Source organism: Aquarana catesbeiana, linkage group LG07 (genome assembly GCF_042186555.1).
Source record: "Aquarana catesbeiana isolate 2022-GZ linkage group LG07, ASM4218655v1, whole genome shotgun sequence".
Taxonomy (NCBI): domain Eukaryota; kingdom Metazoa; phylum Chordata; class Amphibia; order Anura; family Ranidae; genus Aquarana; species Aquarana catesbeiana.
Window position 1 is genome coordinate 206,937,224 of NC_133330.1, and position 27,276 is coordinate 206,964,499.

Here is a 27,276-nt window from a genome sequence, read left to right on the forward strand (position 1 = left end):
GAAAGGCAGAGGTATGGTCCACAAGGTTGTCCCGCTCGTCAGTTTATTATTCTTTTTAGTTCTCTTTGAAGCCTTAGAATGGGTGTCTCTGTAAGTCATTTAATCTGCTACCATGGCAACAGGACAGAGTCATTGAAGTTTGACAGGAACTGTTGTTTTATCCAAGGATGCCAAAGTTTTTCAAATTTTGGAATTTGATTTTGATCGATGGCTACCATCTTAGCATGGGACATTGTATTATTCATTCTATGAATTGTTTCTGCTAGTACCAATGTAGGAGATTTCCATGCCTTGGCCACTGTTTGTTTTGCAGCCGTTGTTAGTTGGATCATAAGTTTGAATTGAGAGAGTGTTAACCATTCCGGTTTTAGATTAAGTAAAGTTATATAAGGATCTGGTTGTATTATTTTTTTAAATAGTTTAGATGCAATCACGAAGACTTCCTTCCAGAAGGTTTGGATTACTGGGCACGTCCACCATATGTGTAAATGTGTGCCTATTTCTGGGCATCCTCGAAAACAAAGAGCTGAGGTATTAGGTGAATATTTTGCCACTCTAGCGGGTACAAGGTACCAGCGAGTTAGGACTTTATAATTTGTCTCCAGTGCTAAGATGTTGGGTGAAGATGACTTAGATGTGAGCCATATGTTAGACAAGTCCGTGTCTTCTAAAGTTCGTCCCAGGTCCTCCTCCCACCTCTGAACGTAAGAGTGTCTATTAAGATTTGGTACTCCATATAATTGATTATAAAGAGGGCGTGGCCTGACCTCGGGAGAAGATGGCAGCTTGAATTCTCCGCTCCTGCTGACAGAGAGGATAATCTGCCTACAACTGAGGTATATCACTTGCCTTCTCACTTGAGAATCATGGGGACCTCTTCCCGCAGCTCTTCTGCATCTCGCTCCAGATCTCCCCGAGATTTAACAGGCAGGATCAGCCAAAATATCCCCGAAATGTTCCGGTCACAATCCGGCAACATGGCGCCCACACGAGGCCCCACTCAGTCTTCAGGCCGGACGGCAGGAACCGACTCCTCACCAGACAATGGCGCGGTAATCCTCACACCGCACTCACATCCCAGCCTGCACGATCTCCATTCAGTGGCAGCTGACATCAAAAACACCCTCACGGCGGCACTAACAGCCGCAATTACAGACCTCAGGATCGATATACAATCGATAGCAGGCAGGGTTCAAGATGTGGAAAAGACTACCACAACCCACTCAACTGTGTTGCGCCGTACCTGCCAGGTCTTAGACACCCACACCCTGCAACTCAGAGACCTCAACCGCCACATCGAAGACTTGGACAACCGCGGCAGGCGCCACAATCTCCGTGTACGCGGCCTACCAGAAACGATCGAGGCGGACCGGCTGCTCATAGAAGTGACCTGTTTATTCAACAACCTATTGGAAAAACCCCCCACAACTCCTATAGGGATGGAACGAATTCACCGCGCCCTGCGTCCACGGGGCAGAGAATCGGACCCACCTAGGGATGTGATTTGCAATATTATTGATTACCAGCTGAAAGAGGAGATTCTGAGAAAGGCTCGCACTACTCCTCAGATATCACATGTTGGGGCGGACATTCGCCTATTCCAAGACCTCTCTACCATAACACTGCAACACCGAAGAGAATTGCGCCCCCTTCTGGCAGTCCTGCGCACCAAGGGGATTCCATACAGATGGAAGTTCCCCTTCTGCCTGTCAGCTTCGTCACAAGGCCGCTCCGCACTCCTCAGAGTGCCTGAAGACCTGAGGTATTTTTGCAAAACCCTGGACATACCCTTCACAGAAGTGCCCGAGTGGTACGCGGAATTTCGTCCTCCAGCCTCAAGAAACACCCCTCCTAACAGTGAACCCATGGAAACCCAAACGCTATAGGAAACAACGCTCCCCGTCTGAATCCCGACAGCATCATCCAGCGCCAAGATCGAACCAGGGCTCCAGCCCATCTTAAACCCCGCAATCCAGAAGAGCGCGACGAGACCGCTGAACGGCAATGCTTCTGCATTACCCGTCTGACCTAACTCTCAGTTTCCCCGCAATCCTACCTGTTTCTCCTACTCTCTTCAAAGGTCCTCCTGGCTACTGAACTCGCTCGCCCATCCTACAGACTGTTAACATGGCCTCCCTTCGTACTCGAATTTCACCTCTGCATACTACACAGCATGAAGAGCCACAAGTCCTTGAAAGTAAGACCTTCCACATGGAGCAGGATACAGATCGATGAACTGTTACCATACACAGGAGATCAACATGCTTCATTGATGTTCTTTCCACAGGAGCTACTGAACACTAAAAAATAACAGACATACCCCCTTACACTTCACGGGCCACTCGCCATAGAATCCTATGTGCTTAACACGTATCCTTCCTTATTCTTACCCCCTACCCACCCCTCCTCAAGGGTGAAGGAAGGGGTCACTATTGTAAGTTTTTATTTAACGGTACTTTTTTTTTTTCCAGTCAAAATTTGTTTTTGTTTTTTTTTTTTTTCTCTTTCTAATGATCAAGCACTGCATGGTGGGTGGTGGTGGAGATGGAGATCCGCAGGCATACAAGGCGTTCTTACACAATACCTCAAAACCCTGATTCAGGATGTAACAGTGCCTGTAGACAGACACACACATTTCTGATATTGCATGTAATGACCGGATGTCATTACCTGTCCTCACGCAAAAATCTCTTGACATGAATGTCTACACACCTAAACGAGGCATCCATCCTAACCCCTAATCATACACAGCCACCCCCTGGGCCATAGTCAGGGAGGTTTGGCCCCTGCGGGTCGTCATCTCCAGCGCCGTATGTGATACTGTATGGCTCAATCAATGCATGCTTATGGATTGGACGTAGGGGTTACTAGCTTCAAGCTCAAATTTAAAGTATACCCTAATCTACAGATATGTGACTACCTCAATACATCTATATTTCCGCACGACGGGGGCTGCAATGTGGGGTACACAACACCCATATCCTCCGCTGCGCCAATTAAACGCAACTGGGACTACACCCTTACGATAGCATTAAATCTCCCCCTATGTCTCTAACTGCATTTAGAAACCTCCCAATTATACTGGGGTACGCCACCCCATGTTAACACTCTTTATGGGTGGCTGATGTGCAGACCAATTCCACTACACAGAGCGCACCCCAGTAGAATCGAGCTCCCCTCTTTCTCTTCCCCCTGCAAAAGGATGGGAGGGGAAAAATTTTTACTTATTTTGACAGAGCGGCCCCCCCAACAGCCTCTCTCGCTTTAAAAAAAGAGAGTCTATGCACACACTCTGATGGTATAGATTGAAATGGTAGGTAGATATTACAACATGAAGCCACCGTCACAAATCCATGCCACATACTGTATTCCAATATGCCAGCTAAAGCCAAAAAGACCGGTTAGCGGATAGATACCCCAGCTGCCCCCTGACTGCTCAAATTGCGAGGAACAACTCCCTTGAAGAGCCTGCTGTGCTTAGTAGGTGGCTCTCCCACCCTCCAACATCAAAGTTCTCGCTCCAGTGCCTTCTTCCCCAATAACCGAAGGGAAAATAGGCCTACTCAACCTCAGATTCCCTAACCGCTTTTTGATCCACCGCAGAACAGGACACAGGACCTTTACTCACCTACCTCAGGATTAAGAGGAATACCTATATCAAGCCCTATTTGGTAGGACAACAACAAGCGCAAATCTTTCATAAGTTACCAATTTGTTGAGTTATGTTTCGCATAGCCCATTAGTCCCTAGATGTTGTTAAGAGTTATTTCAGACTTTTTATTACATCCTGTTGTTAAACGCTCTAAAAGGTCTGCAATCTTACTGTTGGGTTATAAAGAGGCCTATAGGAGGCCCCGAATTGACTCCTACACCGCACAAGTTCACTGACGGGTCACACAGAATTCACTCCAAATCCAAACTGAATCCTCTACCACATACATACATTACCTCACACCATTTCAACATCACCCACTCTCTAACCTGCAACATATAAACCAATCACCTCACCCCGAGGCTTCCAGACTACACCTCAACACTAGTCTGATAGCCTCGTTGACCTCCTCATCTTGCTCATAACATGTCCCTCTCTGTCTAGCAGGCAGCACCTCCTATTCGAACCTCACCTCTTACCACCGACTTCAGCTACTCCCCCACTCAGTGGCGTTCCACCTCACAAACCTTGATAGATACACATATATCTGACCTGTCCTCGCGCCACTGACCCACTCCGGGTATACCTGACAACAGGTTTATACTCCCCGCGAACTAGCGAGCAGGCTCTCGCTATTCACCGGAAAAGATAGCCCACACACACGGGCACATTTCCGTACCTTTGTCCACAGTCTGCCCCTGACTAAGAGTGATACACATACACAACTCTCTCCCCCAACCCCTCTCCTCGCCCTACACCCCTACCCGATATCGCAACCTCTCTACACGGGGCACAAATCCTATATAATCTAGTCTACAATTCCTTACTTCTTTCCTCCTCCGACAGACAAACACAGCGATAAACCAACCACCTCTCTCTGTTTGCCAACACTGCAAGACCTGAACCACACCTACAATATGCCACAATTGCCATGCACTAAACACAAAACAATCAAAATAACATCCCTAAATGTTCGGGGACTTAACCTACCAGAAAAACGCTCTCAATTACTACTATCTTTACAAAGAAATAATGCAGACATTGTCTTTCTTCAGGAGACCCACTTCAGAACAGGCTCCATCCCAAAACTTTCCAACTACCGATTCCCAACCGCCACTCACGCTACTAATCATTCTACAAAAACCAAAGGAGTCTCTATTCTGTTCACAAAAAACTGCCCATTTCAAATCAAAGACACCTGCATAGATGAGGAAGCACGCTACCTTTTTGTGAAAGGCACGCTAAATGGAAAACGCATTACCCTAGCCAATATATACGCGCCCAACACGAAACAGGTCCCTTTCTTCAAATCCACTTTACAAAAACTCTCCTCGTTCCAAGAAGGCCTCCTTGTCCTAGGAGGAGATTTCAACGTCCCTCTAAACCCTCTGCACGATACCTCTGCAGGGACCTCAACCATGCCATATAGCGCGTTAAGAGCCATTAAAACACAACTAAAGGAGCTGTCATTACATGACTCCTGGCGCACACTTCACCCGAATGAGAAGGATTTCACATTCTACTCGGCTCCCCATAACCGATACTCTAGACTCGACTACCTATTTCTATCTCAAAGGGACCTACCGATGTTAATCACAGCCACCATTGACCCCATGTTTCTTTCGGATCACCACCCCATATCCATGACCCTTAAATTCACTGACGCCCATCCCAGATCCCGAATTTGGCGCCTGGACCCTTCGCTCCTCACAGATGCCGCCGTAACGACTGACGTACATAAACGCCTCTCACTTTACTTCCAGGAAAATAACTCCCCTGACGTTTCACCCATGATACAATGGGAGGCCCATAAAAGCACCATCCAGGGAGAACTAATAGCAATTTCAGCGAAAAAAAGGAAAGAAAGACAGGCACACATTACTGAATTAACCTCCCGTATTCAAGCACTGGAAAGTGCTCATAAAAATTCCCAAGCACTAACATCCCTTCCAGAACTACTCCAAGCCAGGACTGACCTACTAGAGGCTCTAAACAAACAAACTAAACGAAACTACATACTCTCCCAAAAAGTATTCTACGAATATGGCAATAAGTCAGGTAAAATCTTAGCTAGAGCGCTCCGAGCCAAAAGAGCATCCACAACAATCCACTCCATAACAGATGCTAAAGGACAAAAAATAGTATCTAATGATCAAATAGCAGACCAGTTTGTACACTACTATACGCAGTTATACAATATACACCCCAATAACCCACGGAAGGACAATACGCATAGAACAAAATCCATCAGAGACTTCCTCACGCAATACAGCCCCGAACCCCTATCTACTGAAGCAGCGACCGACCTAGAACAGCCTATTTCATCAACAGAATTGGACATTGTACTCAAACATCTGAAACCGGGCAAAAGCCCCGGTCCAGCCGGTTTGACAACAGGATACTATAAAACGTTCATAGACACTCTCAGACCACACTTCCTGACTGCGTTCAACTCACTATCTTCTGACAACCCCCCACCTCGAGACCTACTAACAGCACACATAACGGTAATACCTAAGCCGAACAAAGATACATCTATTGTCGCTAATTACCGCCCAATCTCTTTGCTAAACGTGGACCTGAAAATCTATGCCAAGATCTTGGCTAACCGTCTCTTGCCCCTACTGCCCAAACTCATCTCATTAGACCAGGTAGGCTTTATACCTGGTAGAGAGGCGAGAGACAACACGGTCAAGGCAATCAACATTCATAAATGGTTAACTTCTACCCAACAACAAGGGTTTTTTCTATCTTTGGATGCGGAGAAGGCATTCGACAGGTTGGCATGGGATTACATGTCGGAAGTACTTAAAACAATTGGAATACGAGACCGCATGCTACAATTTATAATGGCACTGTACGCTGCCCCAACAGCACAGGTCCGGGTCGATGGCCACCTGTCGAATGCCTTCTCCATATCAAACGGGACTCGCCAGGGATGTCCACTTTCACCCTTAATATTTGTCCTCACGCTAGAACCACTCCTCCAGCGACTAAGATCTAATCCAGACATCAAAGGAGTGTCCGTCTCCAATAATACATACAAGTTGTCTGCCTTCGCAGACGACATCCTCTTATTCCTGACAGACCCACACATTACATTACCCAATGTACTTAAGGACTTTGCCACTTTTAATTCACTAACCAACCTACAGATTAACTTTGCAAAATCGGAAGCCCTAAACATCTCTTTACAAAAAGAGACCCTTATAACCTGTCAATCTAACTTCCCCTTCAGATGGAACCGAGATGCAATTACATATCTCGGGATCCACTTACCGGCTCACCTATCGGACCTCTATTCCAAAAATTACTTACCGATCCTCCAACATATTCAGAAAGACCTAAAGTCCTGGTCATCAGGAATGTTTTCTTGGTTTGGGAGGGCATCGGTAATTAAAATGAACATTCTACCGAGAATATTATATGTCCTGCAAACAGTCCCCATAAAATTACCACAAGCCTTCTTTGCCTCGTACCGCAAGGCATGCAGCAACTTCATATGGGGCAAGGATCGCCCTAGACTCAGCTTTGATAGGTTAACATTACCCAAATTGAAAGGAGGCATAGCGCTCCCAGACATTACTAAATATCATATGGCCTGCCAACTATCAAGAATAGTCGACTGGAACGTCCACACCCACACAAAAGCCTGGACACAAATTGAAAATGAATTCTCCCCAATCCCTATCCGACAATTACCTTGGATTTCCCAGACAAAGATACCTCTGGCCTGCAACCAACATCCCCTGATCTCCACCACTCTCTATTCCTTTAAAATAGCGTGCCGTAAACATCACGTCTCCTCCACACCAGGCCCAATGACACCACTCCGAAACAACCCAGATTTCCCAGCGGGTCTATCGGCTACATTCCTTGAGGACTATTGGCCCCACACTGATCCGCGTGCAGAACATTTCTTCTCGGGAAGAACCTTTCGAACCATTCCTAATCTACCCACGCATACATCTGGACGTCCCTTCCCGTTATGGACATACTTTCAAATACGTCACTTTATTAACCACCCTCACAAGAGCGCTGACTATTCCAGACAACTCACACCTTTTGAAATATTGTGTACCCAGACGGAACCACAACGACATGTGATCTCAGAGATATACGCTCTCCTTTTCTCTGACCACAATCCTAAATCTAACATAGCCACTCGCAGTTTGGAAAGTGAATTAGCATTAGACCTCTCAGAAGAAGAATGGGAAAACATATACTCCTATATCCACAAGGGATCTATTAACGTGTCGACGCAAGAAAATGGCTTCAAAGTATTCTCTAAGTGGTACAAGACCCCACTTAAACTTCACAAAATTTCCCCCAATGTCCCCTCCACTTGTTGGAGATGCTCAGAGGGAGAAGGTTCCCTTCTCCACATATGGTGGTCCTGTCCATCCATTCAACCTTTCTGGAAAGAGGTCCATCGCATCACCTCTAACATAACCACCTATCAAATTGAATTCACGCCAGCCCAAATGCTGCTACACCACATCCCAAAAAAGGAATACCATCGCTCTCTTGCTCTACACCTGATAAACGCGGCAAAAATGTGCATACCGACGCTATGGAAGTCATCCAAACCCCCTACTATAGCTGATTGGCTCAAACGAATAACTAGAGTTGCAGAAATGGAGGAACTGATCCACCAAGCCAAAGATACACCCTCCAAATTTAAGAATACATGGTCGTGCTGGCATCATTTCCAAACAACAGACGAATACGCTGATCTAATGTCTTAAAGGCTCGCACTGTCTTTCCGAGCCTAGTCGGAGGAGGAAACATCAAAAATCTATCCTATTCTTCTAATTCCTGTACCCTCACTATTCCCTCTACCCTACCCTTCTTTAATTTCCTTTCCCATCCATAGGGTTGCTACACGTTGCTAAAAATGACACGTCCAATCCCGCCTGCCCACTATATACCTTCTCATTGTATCGACTCGTCCCAAGCCCACAATTTCCGTATTCCACTCTAAATCATTTTTATGCCTTTATGACCAACCTCTTAAAGGATTGCTAGTGGTCCGGTGACCGCAATCCTACCACACATTAACCTATTTAGAGGCAACACACCATCATCAACAGAACTCTACTTATAGATAACACACCGAGCCCAAATAAACAAAAGTCAATTTAGCTTACGACTAAATGATCCTACACACAGTCTCAATTATAGATATAACACCTGGAGATCCCAGAACTTTTACTACAGCAATAGAAAGATTACTGATTCAAAAACAAGAAGCCAGACAAACACAATAGAACACACCATTACATTAGGTTACATTATTAAAAACACAAAACCCTAAAAAGACCCCAGTTAACACGCTGTACTCATTATATTAATTCAAGATATAGATACCAGTGTTTGACTGTTCATTACTCGTTTATCATTACTTACTGTTAAATCGTACTTCAGTACTTAAGTTGCAAAGTTATTCAGAGCAGATAATACAATAAGGGTGATTATTGTATGTAGCACTCTATACTACTGCATTATAATAATCCTTGTATGCTGTCATTCTGTATCACTATTGTGTACTATGACTTTTATTTACAATAAATAACATTTGGAAAAAAAAAAAAATTATTGATTATAAAGTGATGAAATTGTACCTTTAGCAAATGGATCTTTTGTACAGATTGATTCAAAAATGGATAATTGGGATAATGGTGTATCCCCCTTTAGGAATGGTGTATAGAAATTTTTGATTTGGAGATATCTAAATATCTCAGAGTTTGGTAGATCATATTTTTCTCTAAGCGATGGGAATGAAAGGAATGATTTAGATGCTATGAAGTCATTTAGTGTCTGAATGCCTGATGTTGTCCAAGCTTTAAAAGAATTTGGGTAGATCCATGCCGGATAAAAGGCCGGATTTCTGATAAAAGAAAGGTGAGGATTGTGTGGAGATTGTAACTGATATTTGGTTTTTAGTTTATCCCAGAGAGATAAGAAGTGTTTAGTTATGGGATTATGAATTTTAAAGCGGTCTTTAGGATCAAGCCATAATAAATTTGATATTAATAGAGGGTCATTTTCTGAAGCCTCTATAAATACCCATAATGGGATTTCCTGTTTTGCATGGTATTTGGACAGACTGGCCAAATGTGCTGCTCTGTAGTAGTTAGTAAAATTAGGGTATCCCAGGCCTCCTTTATTTTTGGGAAGATGTAGTGTGTGTATAGGTATACGTGGTTTAGAAGAGCCCCATATAAACAAAGTTGCTCTTTTTTGTACTATTCTCAAAAAATAGGAAGGAATTGGAATAGGGAGGACTCTGAATAGATAAAGCAATTTGGGTAGAATAGTCATTTTGATTGCATTAATCTTCCCTATCCAGGATAAAGGAAGTTGCGACCATTGTTTTATTAGATTTGTGATCTGTCTTAATACAGGAGAATAATTGGTTGAGAATAAGTCAGAATGAGATGCTGTTAAATGAATTCCAAGATCTGGGATTGATTTTTCTGCCCATGTGAATGGGAGTGCAGCCCTAGCCGGGATCAACTTCATGTTTGTCAGTGAAATATTAAGCACTAGGCATTTCTTGGGATTAATCATAAGGCCGGATAGGGCTGCAAATCCATCAAGAGCTGGTATTAAGTTAGGACCAGAGACCTGTGGTGATGATAGAAAAAGTAATATATCGTCTGCAAATATACATAATTTGTGTGTGATACCTCCTACTTCAATGCCAGTTATAGTTTGGTTTGTTCTGATGTATTGGGCCATGGGTTCGAGTATAAGGGCAAATAATAAGGGAGATAATGGGCAACCCTGTTGGGTACCTCTTTCGATATTAAAGGCATCAGATTTGTATCCAGCATATTTTATATAGGCTTTGGGTTTATTATATAATGCTTTGATCCATGTTAAAAAGTGGGGTCCAAAACCCCATTTTTGTAATGAATATTGCATATATTGCCAGGATACTGTGTCAAATGCCCTCTTAATATCAAGAGATAGAAAACATAAAGGGATTTTCCGTTTTTTAGCAATATGTGCCAATAACACTGCCCTGCATATATTATCGCCTGCCTGTCTATTTGGCATGAAGCCTACTTGATCTCCATGTATTAATTTGCCTATAATGCTATTGAGGCGTTTTGTTATTATTTTTGCTAATAATTTAATATCAAGGTTTAACAGAGAGATAGGCCGATAATTCACACAGGAAGTATCATCAGAAAGGGGTTTTGGGATCATACAAACAATTGCCATTAGTGTTTCTTGCCGAAAAGAATGTCCATCTAGAAGTTTGTTAAAACTTTCAGTGAGAATGGGAGAGAGTATTTCTGAGAATGTTTTATAGTATAAAGCCGAGTAGCCGTCTGGGCCTGGTCTTTTGTTAAGTTTTAGGTCTTTTATGGCGTTAGCAACTTCATCTATAGTTATAGGCTCATCCAAACTGCTTTTTTGATTCTGAGATAACTCAGGTAAGGTTATTTTTGAGAAGAAGGATTCAGCCTCTGTAGGATTAAATTCATTGTTTGTCTTGTATAAAGTTGCGAGATGTGAGTGAAATTTATGGACTATTTTAACTGGATTACAAGTATAAACATTTTTTGATAATTTCAAACGTATTGGTTTAAAGGATTTGTTAGTTGAATTTAATGCCTGAGCCAAATATGTACCTGGTTTGTTTTTATTCATGTAGAAATTGTGTTTGGAGCGTTTGAGGGATTTATCAACTGACTCAGTGAGAAATAGATCGTATTCCAATCTAGATTTTTCCAGATGAGATTTTGTACTCTGAGATGGATTATCTTGGAATGATATGTAGGCTGCATTAAAATTGAGTTCTAGTTTTTTTGCTAGATTTTTGCGTTCCCGTTTAAATAGTGCCATTTGTCTTTGTATTGTACCACGCAAGACAGGCTTATGAGCTTCCCACAGTGTTATTGGGGAGATGTCTGTTGTATTATTAATTGATATGTATTCCTTTAAAGCTTGTTTAATGGCCATCTGATGTAGTGGGTGTTTGAGCATTATGTCCGGTAAGTACCACGTTGGGTCATGCGCTTTTGGTATGGCTGAGGCTATAGTAGTGTATACTGCATTATGGTCAGACCACGGAATCGGAATTATATCTGATGCAATAATTTCTGGTATCATTCCTATTGTTAGAAAAATATGATCTATTCTGGTGAAGGTTTGATGAGGGTGCGAGAAATAAGTGAATTTCTTTTTCATTGGGTTACTTTCTCTCCATGAATCTACCAGATTGTATTTGGAAATAAGTTGAGAAAAAGGTAATCTAGAGGTTATTTTGGATGGTGTAAAAGGTGATTTATCTAGAAATGGGAGGAGGACCTGGTTCGAATCCCCACACATTATCACTGTTCCTATTTTGTGTGTATTAATCACTTGTAATATATGTGAGAGGAATGGTGTAGGTTGTTTGTTAGGAGCGTAGTAGGAAATCACCGTGATTGCTGTATCCATTATATAACCCATGAGTATCAGGTATCTACCTTCTGGGTCTTTAATTTCTGATGATAAGGTGAATGGTGTGGATCGGTGAAATGCAATTAGAGTTCCCCTTTGCTTGGTACAGGCAGAAGCCATGTAAATTTGTTGATAAAAAGGAGAAATATATTTTGGAGTAGAATCTTTGGTGAAGTGTGTTTCTTGGAGGCATACTATGTGAGCCTTCTTGTTATGGAAAGTACGGAAGGCTTTAGTCCTTTTTTTAGGGACATTTATTCCCTGAACATTCAGGGAGAGTATATTCAGTGGTGCCATGGCAACAGATCAAATAGTTTTGACTTACTTTTTGTTATGCAGAGCTGACTGCGTAGATCAACCTGTGTGGACTGAAGAGATGAAAAGATAGAAAAGAAACCAGTGAATTCTGGAGTAAAGAGTAAAAAAAAAACATATGAGAATAGATGATACATTGTATAAAATTATTTTTTGCAAGTAATCACAATTTACCCGTGAAAGAGAATAAATATCTCTCTCAGGGGAATAAGTGCCTTCGTCACACTCCCACATAATATGGTTGGGAGAATGAGGAGGGCTAATGGGGGTACACGGATCTTCCGCTTACAGGAGAGAAGTGCTATGTCAAAAGACATCAAAATGATGTTTCATTAATTGGAGTGCGAATATAGTTTTTGTTGAAATTATTTATTCCAGGGTGGTTGTATATGGTTAGTTTTGCCCTAGGCTAAATAATTCAGTTAGAAAGGTACTGTTAATAACATTGGTATTGATGAAGATAGTTTGAATTATTTTGGGATTTTAACCCTTTTAGAGTAAACAATTACATATTTTATTCATATGCAACTGTTTAGAAATGTTAACTCATAAAATTGAGGTTGTATTGCCTCAGATTAGAATAAACAAAAACATAATTCTAGGAACTAGTTAGGTAATAATATACTTGTTTTAAGAAAAGAAAGAAAAAGCTTCCATTACTTCTGGATTATTGAACATATTTGTCCTAAAAAGTAATAAATCTATTGTTATTACCTGATAATATATAACTGAACAAGAATTTCCTTATTTCACTTATATATTCTAAGGCTATATGAATCAGAAGTAATAAGAAATATAACTGGAATGTAACATGATCCCACACAGTGTGTGACTATCAGAATGCAGTTACATTCAGTTATAAATATAGGTTTTTTATAGAGAACCATCTCTTAGTATAATAAATGAAGAGATATCAGGAATTAGGATGCCAGTCCATTGAATCTTCTTGGTCTATGGATGATGTGGCATAACGGCCTCTTTTGTGAGAATGATGATTCCCATTTTGTTCTGAAATTTTCTGGGTGCTGCCTGAAGGTGAAGATGATGCCATTCTTCTGCGTATGGGAGTGTTGCTGCTTGTGGGTTCTGTCAGATTTAATTTTAAAAGGGTTTGTAGTAGTTCATCTGCTGATCTGCTTCTGTAAATTGTACCTTGGTAGTTAAATCTGACTGAAAAGGGGAAGCCCCATTGATACATAATGTTGTGGCGTTGCAGTTCCATTAGTTGGGGTTTCATGGATCGCCTTTTAGTAATAGTAAGTTGGGATAGGTCAGCAAAAATTTGATAATTGTGTCCTTGAAAATTAAGCTCCTTTTTTTCTCTTGCAGCAATTAGTATTCTTTCGTTCTGTAATAATGAAATTTTGTGATTATATCACGTGGGGGTCCATCTTTCTTTTTGGCTGTGAGGGCTCTGTGTACTCTGTCCAGTTCTAAACGTTCAATAGGGATATCTGGCTTTAGTTCTTGTAATAGAGCAGTAATAGTACATTGCAGGTCTGTCACAGTTTCAGGTATTCCCCTTATGCGCAAGTTTGAACGTCTGGCTCTATTTTCGTAATCTTCGAGCTTAGTTTGAAGTATTAAATTCTCTTTTTTTAATTGTTCCAATTCTGTTATATTTTCTTGGGTTGTAATTTCAATTTCATCCATTTTTATTTCTAAGGCTGCGGTGCGGTTTCCCAGCTCTCTTATTTCTTTGGTTAGGCTTTTTGTTATTTGGTCTGAGGTTTGTTTTGAAGCCTTATGAAGCATCTTTTCAAATTGTAATAATATTACTGGGGATGCTGAGGAGGCTTGTGGAGAAGTTTGTGAGAGGATTTGTTCTGTATCTGACTCAAATGGAGAGTCTTGCTGTGACATTTTCTGCCTGTGAGAGCGCCCTGATGCTGTATCTTGTGAGGTGACTGGAGCTGCTTCAGCTGCAGTGAGTGCCTGTGAGCTCTTTGTGAGGTGATTTTTATTTCTGCCACGGTTTCCTCCCAGTACCATATTTCCTGCCCAAACTTTCACAGTTTGTTCCCTGGGGCAAAAAGGTTCAAATGGATACCTTTTGAGCCTGCAGGCTCCGCTTTGTCCTACTCTTCTCTCCTCTGCGGTGTGGAGCTCTAACAATGCATGTCTGCTCCGCTAGGCTCCGCCTCCTGCCCCCCTCGCTTGTCTTTCCATTTTAACCCAGTCTGGTTTACTACCCTGAGAATATATAATTGAAAACTGAGCTAGTTGAGCTGCTTGGAAGTACCTCCAAAGATCAGGCATTCCCAGGCTTCCCTGGGAACGTCCTCTAAATAGTACACTTTTGAGACACTGGTGCCCCGTATGAAACCCTTATGCCCCGTACACAATGTCTGATCAGAGCATGTTGTCAGACATTCTGACCGTGTGTGGGCTCCATTGGACATTTTCCATCAGATTTTCCAACACACAAAGTTTGAGAGCAGGCTATAAAATTTTCCGACAACAAAATCCCATCGTGTCAATTCCGACTGTGTGTGGCCAGTTCCGACGCACAAAGTGCCACGCATGCTCAGAAGAAATTCCGAGACGGAACAGCTCGGTCTGGTAAAATTAGCGTTCGCAATGGATACAGCACTTTTGTCACGCTGCAGTGTAAAAAATGGTTTAATACAGTGCACTCTCTTCTTTTTTATAATGTGAGAAGAATGATGTAGTATTGCTGCTCATATTCACACAGACTTCTCACAAACGTCTTTTATTATTTATCGTGATTTCCTCATATATTTGGATTTGTCACATCTGACAAAATTTCTTTTTTGTTGTTTTATTTTTATTTTTTTTTCAAGGCTGTTTTTTTGGGGGGTTTGTATTTTTTTCAAGGCTGATCTTTGTTTTATTTTTAGTTTTACTCCATAATATTTTTGTGTGTGTGTTTTGTGTGTCAAGTTACCACAACACCATTATTATCTTGTATTATTTAATCTCAAAAAGGTTGCTTGGTGTTGGTGTCCCTTGTTAATTTCACATTGTGTTTTTGAAATGTACCTGAATCCTCACAAACAGTCTTTTTTTAAGGAAAGCACACATAGGCGAGTATAATTGAAACAAAAAATCCTTTATTAAGGGCTCAGAACCAAACAAAGAGGGAGGCAATGCTAGAGAAACATCAGAAATTGGCGAAGCCTTGGACCCCCAGGGCAGACATCAAATCTTTTCCTGCAAAATTGGTGGCCTGAGGAGTCCATATCTAAGGGAGTGCAGTCTGGTCCCGAAGTCCCAAAGATCCGTAAAGCAGCAGATGACATCTGTGTCCCCAGGCTGTGGTACTACAAGAGGCTGCATCTTTTGCCAGACCAGACTGGACCCAGGGTCATCACTCTCTGGTCTTCTTTCCACGCTTCCTTCCTGGCTGTGGCTCTGGTGATGGAGATGTGGCAGGAGGAGGAGTAGGACCTGGAGGAGGAGGAGGAGGAGGAGTAGGACCTGGAGGAGGACTATGTGTGAGGTTACAAATGTGGGTAGCACATGTTATTTGGCCCCTCAACCCATTATTGAGAGCTTCCAAAATTAAGGACTCACACAGGAGTCGTTGGCCCTCCTCCATCTGCAGCATTTTGCAGGCAGTTAGGCCAGCAAAGTCCTCCTCCACACTGTGTGGGCTTCTCAGGGCCTCTGTAGCCTTCCAAAAGAGGCCTATGGCAGCCTCCTCCAGGTTACTCATCTCCCTGCCACTTTGTCTTTGAAGGTGTAGAGTAGGGACCTGGATATCAGGCAGCCTGCTTGGCCTGGCCACCTCCTGGCTGAGACTTCCCTGTGTATGAAAAAGGGACATGGTTGTAGTTTTTGCATCATCAATCACAATCATAAATTAGTACTCCAAACTAACATCTAGTTAACATCATTGATGGGACAACCAGAAATATTTAGAGGAATGCTATACCTGGCTCAAGCTGGGCTCCTGCACATGTTGCTGCCTGGAAGGCCCAGGTTGGGCTTCAGAAGCCTCAGCTGGGGGGGAAGGAGGTGTGGAAGGAAGACTAGAGAGTGCTGGCCTGGGTTCAGTCTGACCTGCCAGAAAATGCAACCTGTCATAGTACCACAGCCTGGGGACATAAATGTCATCTGCAGTTCCTGATCTCTGAGAATCCTGGACCTTCTTGTGCTCCCTTAGAGAAGTGCTCCTCAGGCCACCAATTAGGATCTTCAAATAGGTGATGTCTGCCGTGGGGATCACCGTCTTCACAAATTCCAACAAATTATCCAGCGTTGCCTTCCTCTTTGTTTGGTTCTTATATTCAGGGTGGTTTATCTCCCATAGACAGGGCAGCTCCCTGTACATATCAATGAAGATTGCCATAAAGTCCTTATCTTTCAAGATATCCATTTTCACTGCAAGACACAACACAAGACAAACCCTAATGTCAGCCTAAAGTCTTCTAAACTTGTGCAAATACAGGCCTCAATCTAGCAGTATAAGCCCAATGTTAAATCTTACCTTCGTTATCACGATCGGCCACTCTGTTACTCCTTCCTCCGCTCACAGATCGTACGTACTACGCACGCGTGTTACGCTTTATAGACACTGCGCATGTGTGACACTCCGCCCGCCCCTGACGTTCTTTCTAGTCTATTCCCTGCCCCTTCTTGTTTGGTGCAATGGGGAAGAGCACATGGCGGAATCAGAGCAGGCGTCTGATATTTACACCAACGAGGAGGAGGAGGAGGAGGAGGAGGAAAGCCCGGAGGCAGAAACGTCCCGATCCAGAAGGAGACGATATAAGGCATCAAATATGTCCTTTGGGGAGATGTTGGAGATGGTCGACATAATGAAGAGGGCCGACTATGATGGAAAGTATGGACCTTACCCCAACCCCAATGTCCGAAAGGCCAAGATCATGGCAAAAGTGGTCAAAAGTTTGCACCGGAATTTCGGGGTACGTCTATCGAAAGATCAGCTCAGGAAGCGGTGGTCGGACCTAAAATTAAGAGAGCATGAGCAGTACAGAAAGATCCAGAGAGTGCTGCAAAAAAGTAAGTAGTTGTGCCATGTTCCTATTCTTTTTGTGTTTATTACGTTCGTGCTGCTCCATGTGCTTTTCTTAACTGTTATCCAGTTTAACATGTCAGCTTTCGAGGGGGCAGGAGGCGGAGCCTAGCGGAGCAGACATGCATTGTTAGAGCACCACACCGCTGAGGAGAGAAGAGAAGGACAAAGCGGAGCCTGCAGGCTCAAAAGGTATCCATTTGAACCTTTTTGCCCCAGGGAACAAACTGTGAAAGTTTGGGCAGGAAATATGGTACTGGGAGGAAACCGTGGCAGAAATAAAAATCACCTCACAAAGAGCTCACAGGCACTCACTGCAGCTGAAGCAGCTCCAGTCACCTCACAAGATACAGCATCAGGGCGCTCTCACAGACAGAAAATGTCACAGCAAGACTCTCCATTTGAGTCAGATACAGAACAAATCCTCTCACAAACTTCTCCACAAGCCTCCTTAGCATCCCCAGTAATATTATTACAATTTGAAAAGATGCTTCATAAGGCTTTAAAACAAACCTCAGACCAAATAACAAAAAGCCTAACCAAAGAAATAAGAGAGCTGGGAAACCGCACTGCAGCCTTAGAAATAAAAATGGATGAAATTGAAATTACAACCCAAGAAAATATAACAGAATTGGAACAATTAAAAAAAGAGAATTTAATACTTCAAACTAAGCTCGAAGATTACGAAAATAGAGCCAGACGTTCAAACTTGCGCATAAGGGGAATACCTGAAACTGTGACAGACCTGCAATGTACTATTACTGCTCTATTACAAGAACTAAAGCCAGATATCCCTATTGAACGTTTAGAACTGGACAGAGTACACAGAGCCCTCACAGCCAAAAAGAAAGATGGACCCCCACGTGATATAATCACAAAATTTCATTATTACAGAACGAAAGAACAAATACTAATTGCTGCAAGAGAAAAAAAGGAACTTAATTTTCAAGGACACAATTATCAAATTTTTGCTGACCTATCCCAACTTACTATTACTAAAAGACGATCCATGAAACCCCAACTAATGGAACTGCAACGCCACAACATTATGTATCAATGGGGCTTCCCCTTTTCAGTCAGATTTAACTACCAAGGTACAATTTACAGAAGCAGATCAGCAGATGAACTACAACAAACCCTTTTAAAATTAAATCTGACAGAACCCACAAGCAGCAACTCTCCCACACGCAGAAGAATGGCATCATCTTCACCTTCAGGCAGCACCCAGAAAATTTCAGAACAAAATTGGAATCATCATTCTCACAAAAGAGGCCGTTATGCCACATCATCCATGGACCAAGAAGATTCAATGGACTGACATCCTAATTCCTAATATCTCTTCATTTATTATACTAAGAGATGGTTCTCTATAAAAAACCTATATTTATAACTGAATGTAACTGCATTCTGATAGTCACACACTGTGTGGGATCATGTTACATTCCAGTTATATTTCTTATTACTTCTGATTCATATAGCCTTAGAATATATAAGTGAAATAAGGAAATTCATGTTCAGTTATATATTATCAGGTAATAACAATAGATGTATTACTTTTTAGGACAAATATGTTCAATAATCCAGAAGTAATGGAAGCTTTTTCTTTCTTTTCTTAAAACAAATATATTATTACCTAACTAGTTCCTAGAATTATGTTTTTGTTTATTCTAATCTGAAGCAATACAACCTCAATTTTATGAGTTAACATATCTAAACAGTTACATATGAATAAAATATGTAATTGTTTACTCTAAAAGGGTTAAAATCCCAAAATAATTCAAACTATCTTCATCAATACCAAAGTTATTAACAGTACCTTTCTAACTGAATTATTTAGCCTAGGGCAAGACTAACCATATACAACCACCCTGGAATAAATAATTTCAACAAAAACTATATTCTGCACTCCAATTAATGAAACATCATTTTGATGTCTTTTGACATAGCACTTCTCTCCTGTAAGCGGAAGATCCGTGTACCCCCATTAGCCCTCCTCATTCTCCCAACCATATTATGTGGGAGTGTGACGAAGGCACTTATTCCCCTGAGAGAGATATTTATTCTCTTTCACGGGTAAATTGTGATTACTTGCAAAAAAAAAATTTATACAATGTATCATCTAATCTCATATGTTTTTTGTTTACTCTTTACTCCAGAATTCACTGGTTTCTTTTCTATCTATTCATCTCTTCAGTCCACACAGGTTGATCTGCGCAGTCAGCTCTGCATAACAAAAAGTAAGTCAAAACTATTTGATCTATTGCCATGGCACCACTGAATATACTTTCCCTGAATGTTCAGGGAATAAATGTCCCTCAAAAAAGGACCAAAGCCTTCCGTACTTTCCATAACAAGAAGGCTCACATAGTATGCCTCCAAGAAACACACTTCACCAAAGATTCTACTCCAAAATATATTTCTCCTTTTTATCAACAAATTTACACGGCTTCTGCCTGTACCAAGCAAAGGGGAACTCTAATTGCATTTCACCGATCCACACCATTCACCTTATCATCAGAAATTAAAGACCCAGAAGGTAGATACCTGATACTCATCTGTTATATAATGGATACAGCAATCACGGTGATTTCCTACTACGCTCCTAACAAACAACCTACACCATTCCTCTCACATATATTACAAGTGATTAATACACACAAAATAGGAACAGTGATAATATGTGGGGATTCGAACCAGGTCCTCCTCCCATTTCTAGATAAATCACCTTTTACACCATCCAAAATAACCTCTAGATTACCTTTTTCTCAACTTCTTTCCAAATACAATCTGGTAGATTCATGGAGAGAAAGTAACCCAATGAAAAAGAAATTCACTTATTTCTCGCACCCTCATCAAACCTTCACCAGAATAGATCATATTTTTCTAACAATAGGAATGATACCAGAAATTATTGCATCAGATATAATTCCGATTCCGTGGTCTGACCATAATGCAGTATACACTACTATAGCCTCAGCCATACCAAAAGCGCATGACCCAACGTGGTACTTACCGGACATAATGCTCAAACACCCACTACATCAGATGGCCATTGAACAAGCTTTAAAGGAATACATATCAATTAATAATACAACAGACATCTCCCCAATAACACTGTGGGAAGCTCATAAGCCTGTCTTGCGTGGTACAATACAAAGACAAATGGCACTATTTAAACGGGAACGCAAAAATCTAGCAAAAAAACTAGAACTCAATTTTAATGCAGCCTACATATCATTTCAAGATAATCCATCTCAGAGTACAAAATCTCATCTGGAAAAATCTAGATTGGAATACGATCTATTTCTCACTGAGTCAGTTGATAAATCCCTCAAACGCTCCAAACACAATTTCTACATGAATACAAACAAACCAGGTACATATTTGGCTCGGGCATTAAATTCAACTAACAAATCTTTCAAACCAATACGTTTGAAATTATCAAAAAATGTTTACACTTGTAATCCAGTTAAAATAGTCCATAAATTTCACTCACATCTCGCAACTTTATACAAGACAAACAATGAATTTAATCCTACAGAGGCTGAATCCTTCTCAAAAATAACCTTACCTGAGTTATCTCAGAATCAAAAAAGAAGTTTGGATGAGCCTATAACTATAGATGAAGTTGCTAACGCCATAAAAGACCTAAAACTTAACAAAAGACCAGGCCCAGACGGCTACTCGGCTTTATACTATAAAACATTCTCAGAAATACTCTCTCCCATTCTCACTGAAACTTTTAACAAACTTCTACAGTAGGTGACCGCGATATTGTGTCAATCTCGCCGCACTTCTCGGCGAGATTTGACACCTACGAGCCCCGTCGCAGGGGCCAGCGCCGAGATGGCTCACTCATCGGGAAAGGAAAACTTTGTTTTCCTTCCGCGATGAGTGACAGGCAGTGCTGACAGCTGTCTGGTATGAATCCTGAGGCGGGAACACCGCGCCAAATTTTAAATGAAAAAACCGGCGTGGGTTCCCCCCTCGGAGGCATACCAGGCCCTTAGGTCTGGCATGGATTGTAAGGGGAACCCCCTATGCCGAAAAATCGGCGTGGGGGTCCCCCCCAAATCCATACCAGACCCTTATCCGAGCACGCAGCCCAGCCGGCCAGGAAAGGGGGTGGGGACGAGCGAGCGCCCCCCCCCTCCTGAGCCGTACCAAGCCGCATGCCCTCAACATGGGGGGGTGGGTGCCTTGGGGGAGGGGAGCGCCCTGCGGCCCCCCCACCCCAAAGCACCTTGTCCCCATGTTGATGAGGACAAGGGCCTCTTCCCGACAACCCTGGCCGTTGGTTGTCGGGGTCTGCGGGCGGGGGGCTTATCGGAATCCGGGAGCCCCCCTTAATAAGGGGGCCCCCAGATCCCGGCCCCCCACCCTGTGTGAATGAGTTTGGGGTACATGGTACCCCTACCCATTCACCTAGGGAAAAGTGTCAATATAAAAAACACACAGTACACAGGTTTTAAGAGTAATTTATTAGTCAGCTCCGGGGGTCTTCTTCCGACTTCGGGGGGTCTCCTTCCGACTTCTCCCGGTGTTCGGCCTCTTCTCCCGGTGTTCGGCCTCTTCTCCCGGGCCCCACCGCTATCTTCTTCCAGCTCTATTGCCAGCGAGGGGCCCGGTCTGCTGCCGCTGTCTTGTCGCCGCTGTCTCGCCGCCGCTGTCTTGCCGCTTCTTCTCTTCTTTTCTTCTTCCCCGATGTTGACACGACGCTCTCTCCGACTCGAATGCTGTGTGCGAGCTGCGGAGCCATTTATATAGGCGGTAACCCCGCCCCCTTACGACGTCATGGTCCCAGCATGCGCAGGGACTCTGGGGTCATGCCCCCTTATGACGCCAGAGTCCCTGCGCATGCTGGGACCATGACGTCGTAAGGGGGCGGGGTTACCGCCTATATAAATGGCTCCGCAGCTCGCACACAGCATTCGAGTCGGAGAGAGCGTCGTGTCAACATCGGGGAAGAAGAAAAGAAGGGAAGAAGCGGCAAGACAGCGGCGGCGAGACAGCGGCGGCGAGACAGCGGCGACAAGACAGCGGCAGCAGACCGGGCCCCTCGCTGGCAATAGAGCTGGAAGAAGATAGCGGTGGGGCCCGGGAGAAGAGGCCGAACACCGGGAGAAGAGGCCGAACACCGGGAGAAGTCGGAAGGGGACCCCCCGAAGTCGGAAGAAGACCCCCGGAGCTGACTAATAAATTACTCTTAAAACCTGTGTACTGTGTGTTTTTTATATTGACACTTTTCCCTAGGTGAATGGGTAGGGGTACCATGTACCCCAAACTCATTCACACAGGGTGGGGGGCCGGGATCTGGGGGCCCCCTTATTAAGGGGGGCTCCCGGATTCCGATAAGCCCCCCGCCCGCAGACCCCGACAACCAACGGCCAGGGTTGTCGGGAAGAGGCCCTTGTCCTCATCAACATGGGGACAAGGTGCTTTGGGGTGGGGGGGCCGCAGGGCGCCCCCCTCCCCCAAGGCACCCACCCCCCCATGTTGAGGGCATGCGGCCTGGTACGGCTCAGGAGGGGGGGGGCGCTCGCTCGTCCCCACCCCCTTTCCTGGCCGGCCGGGCTGCGTGCTCGGATAAGGGTCTGGTATGGATTTGGGGGGGACCCCCACGCCGATTTTTCGGCATAGGGGGTTCCCCTTACAATCCATGCCAGACCTAAGGGCCTGGTATGCCTCCGAGGGGGGAACCCACGCCGGTTTTTTCATTTAAAATTTGGCGCGGTGTTCCCGCCTCAGGATTCATACCAGACAGCTGTCAGCACTGCCTGTCACTCATCGCGGAAGGAAAACAAAGTTTTCCTTTCCCGATGAGCGAGCCAGCGCGACATTCACAGTACCCTGTCGCCGAGAACCAGCGCGATGGTATCGCGCTGGAAACACAATCTCGCGGTCAGGTACTGTAGATGGACATTCTTTTCGGCAAGAAACACTAATGGCAATAGTTTGTATGATCCCAAAACCCCTTTCTGATGATACTTCCTGTGTGAATTATCGGCCTATCTCTCTGTTAAACCTCGATATTAAATTATTAGCAAAAATAATAGCAAAACGCCTCAATAGCATTATAGGAAAATTAATACATAGAGATCAAGTAGGCTTCATGCCAAATAGACAGGCAGGCGATAATATACGCAGGGCAGTGTTATTGGCACATATTGCTAAAAAACGGAAAATCCCTTTATGTTTTCTATCTCTCGATATTAAGATGGCATTTGACACAGTATCCTGGCAATATATGCAATATTCATTACAAAAATGGGGTTTTGGACCCCACTTTTTAACATGGATCAAAGCATTATATAATAAACCCAAAGCCTATATAAAATATGCTGGATACAAATCTGAAGCCTTTAATATCGAAAGAGGTACCCGACAGGGTTGCCCATTATCTCCCTTATTATTTGCCCTTATACTCGAGCCCATGGCCCAATACATCAGAACAAACCAAACTATAACTGGCATTGAAGTAGGAGGTATTACACACAAATTATGTATATTTGCAGACGATATATTACTTTTTCTATCATCACCACAGGTCTCTGGTCCTAACTTAATACCAGCTCTTGATGGATTTGCAGCCCTATCCGGCCTTATGATTAATCCTAAGAAATGCCTAGTGCTTAATATTTCACTCACAAACATGGAATTGATCCCGGCTAGGGCTGCACTCCCATTCACATGGGCAGAAAAATCAATCCCATATCTTGGAATTCATTTAACAGCATCTCATTCTGACTTATTCTCAACCAATTATCCTCCTGTATTAAGACAGATCACAAATCTAATAAAACAATGGTCGCAACTTCCTTTATCCTGGATAGGGAAGATTAATGCAATCAAAATGACTATTCTACCCAAATTGCTTTATCTATTCAGAGTCCTCCCTATTCCAATTCCTTCCTATTTTTTGAGAATAGTACAAAAAAGAGCAACTTCGTTTATATGGGGCTCTTCTAAACCACGTATACCTATACACACACTACATCTTCCCAAAAATAAAGGAGGCCTGGGATACCCTAATTTTACTAACTACTACAGAGCAGCACATTTGGCCAGTCTGTCCAAATACCATGCAAAACAGGAAATCCCATTATGGGTATTTATAGAGGCTTCAGAAAATGACCCTCTATTAATATCAAATTTATTATGGCTTGATCCTAAAGACCGCTTTAAAATTCATAATCCCATAACTAAACACTTCTTATCTCTCTGGGATAAACTAAAAACCAAATATCAGTTACAATCTCCACACAATCCTCTCCTTTCTTTTATCAGAAATCCGGCCTTTTATCCGGCATGGATCTACCCAAATTCTTTTAAAGCTTGGACAACATCAGGCATTCAGACACTAAATGACTTCATAGCATCTAAATCATTCCTTTCATTCCCATCGCTTAGAGAAAAATATGATCTACCAAACTCTGAGATATTTAGATATCTCCAAATCAAAAATTTCTATACACCATTCCTAAAGGGGGATACACCATTATCCCAATTATCCATTTTTGAATCAATCTGTACAAAAGATCCATTTGCTAAAGGTACAATTTCATCACTTTATAATCAATTATATGGAGTAGCAAATCTTAATAGACCCTCTTACGTTCAGAGGTGGGAGGAGGACCTGGGACGAACTTTAGAAGACACGGACTGGTCTAACATATGGTTTACATCTAAGTCATCTTCACCCAACATCTTAGCACTGGAGACAAATTATAAAGTCCTAACTCGCTGGTACCTTGTACCCGCTAGAGTGGCAAAATATTCACCTAATACCTCAGCTCTTTGTTTTCGAGGATGCCCAGAAATAGGCACATATTTACACATATGGTGGACATGCCCAGTAATCCAAACCTTCTGGAAGGAAGTCTTCGTGATTGCATCTAAAATATTTAAAAAAATAATACAACCAGATCCATATTTAACTTTACTTAATCTAAAACCGGAATGGTTAACACTCTCTCAATTCAAACTTATGATCCAACTAATAACGGCTGCAAAACAAACAGTGGCCAAGGCATGGAAATCTCCTACATTGGTACTAGCAGAAACAATTCACAGAATGAATAATACAATGTCCCATGCTAAGATGGTAGCCATCGATCAAAATCAAATTCCAAAATTTGAAAAACTTTGGCATCCTTGGATAAAACAACAGTTCCTGTCAAACTTCAATGACTCTGTCCTGTTGCCATGGTAACAGATTAAATGACTTACAGAGACACCCATTCTAAGGCTTCAAAGAGAACTAAAAAGAATAATAAACTGACGAGCGGGACAACCTTGTGGACCATACCTCTACCTTTCAACCCATTTTCTTTCTCTTTCCTTTTCTCCACCTTACGATTAAAGCTCATTATCAGAATTTATTTGACCTATATACACTCTACTTGTAAACAATATGTATAGTAGGTATAAATCATTTAAATACCTACAAAAGTAACTAAGGAAATGATATATATCTTTAATTTAGGTTTACGTGAACCCAATGTTTAATATTTGAAATTTCATGATATTTACCTATATAAACCCTACTGTAAAAAAATGAGCTTACTTTATAGATCCTTGTAAACTTACTTTATGTATCTTTATAACATTGTATACTCAATAAACTTCTTTTGACAAGGAAAATGTCAGCTTTTATGTTCATGGGCACATTATTCGTTCGTATCAAACATTTTTCTTTTGGCCTATAAAACACCATTGTTTTGGCCATATGCATTTGCCCACATTTTTTTGGGCCTACTTGTGTGAAACTAATTTGTTTGTGTAGATGGGTTTGTTACTGGAATGAAATGCAAACTAGATTCTGTGTAAGGAGAGGACACTCAGCAGCTGTTTAGACATCTGGACGCTGGAGCACTAGTGTGGGACACAAGAACACCCTTTTTATTAGGGGGCCCACACAGGTGCTCCAGTGTATACTATAGGGGTGTCTCCATCTGTGAAGCTTGTACAAAACAGGTAAAGTATTGAAGCTTGACAAAGGACACTAAAAATTCTACATCTTGGAACTCATCCAAAATAGACAGACAATTGTACCCCACTTCCAAGCAATGTTTCATATTTATAGCTCTTTATAATATCTGTGTGCTAAGTATACCATTTTTTTTTACATAGGGGAGAAAAGACTCGGAGGACACCCCTCATCCGAGGAGACAAGAGACCCCCCACCTCTGGAAGAAGGGGAAATCCAACCAAGACAAGAAGAGCAGGAGGAGGAAGACGTGGTGGAAATTGGCACCACACCAGGTGAGTGTCGGCGACCACAGGCTCAGGTAAGAGATGGATGCCGGCATATTTATAATACATTTTTTTTTTGGTTTCTATCTTTTTAGGTGATCGTGATGTTGTGGATCCAGATCCTTTCACCTCGGAAAGTGCACAGATCCTGATTGGGGAGATCATGGGGTATAATGGGGACTTTGAAAACATCAAGAAAAACATCAATGATGTTCTTCAAAAAAATAAGATCATCATTGATGTTTTGGGGAGAGTTTAAAACCCCTCCAAATCCCTTTGTTTTATGGTGTGCTACAATTTTAACATTTTTTGTCAAATAGTAGAAAAGTCAAATTTTGAAGAGGCACACAGTGTGTCAACATGTGCCATCTGCCATCACGGGAGATCAATGGACGCGTTTTGGGGGTGCAACCCCTTCCTCAATAATAAAGTAGCTGAGAGGAAGGGGTTGCTCCCCCAAAACACGTCCCTTAATTCCCCATGATGGCAGCTAGCACATGTTGACATTCGGCTATTTGTGTGCATCTTCAAAATTTGGCTTTTCCGGGGGGTGACTTCACCCCATCTGAACGCAATATCAAACACAGTTTCT